This window comes from Cucurbita maxima, unplaced genomic scaffold (assembly GCF_002738345.1).
Source record: "Cucurbita maxima cultivar Rimu unplaced genomic scaffold, Cmax_1.0 Cma_Scf00080, whole genome shotgun sequence".
Taxonomy (NCBI): domain Eukaryota; kingdom Viridiplantae; phylum Streptophyta; class Magnoliopsida; order Cucurbitales; family Cucurbitaceae; genus Cucurbita; species Cucurbita maxima.
In genome coordinates this window covers 75,113-75,695 of record NW_019272096.1, presented here as the reverse complement: position 1 = coordinate 75,695, position 583 = coordinate 75,113, and positions in this window count along the sequence as shown.

The window sequence follows — 583 nt, the reverse complement described above, 5'->3', positions numbered from 1 at the left end:
GTTTAGGTTGAGGATTCTCAGATCTTCGGTGTCGATTTTTTATCAGATTCTTCTCCTCCAACCTCAAAACCCTAATCTCCTTTCTCAGATCTTCGACATCGATTCCATCATTGTGCCTAAATTTTGGGAATCGTAAAAGGTCTCTTGAATTATAGTAAATTTAATTATATTATTTCACCACTTAAATAAAAATAATTAATAATTAATGTCTAATTTTACCATAAAATTTGTTACGGAAAATTACTAAAAAGAAATCAAATAATATTGACTAAATTAGAATATAGTTGTGCATATATTAATAAATGCTTTCCAAATTTTATGAATAAAACAAACTTAACGTCACCTCAAAAGTGTTACGAGGAAAGTAATAATAGTTATAAAATAACGTATTGTTTTGAGGCCCAAAACATCTCAACCAGCTTTGGTGCAATCAGTGGGCTTAAACGACACGGTCATATTGTCAATATCATACCCAACCAAAAAATTTGCCATCATACTGTTCCCGATGAGTGCGTCCTTGTCGTCAACACCCATCGCGGTGAAGCAAAAGGACCCATCCGGCATCTTATTGAAAGTCTGAACC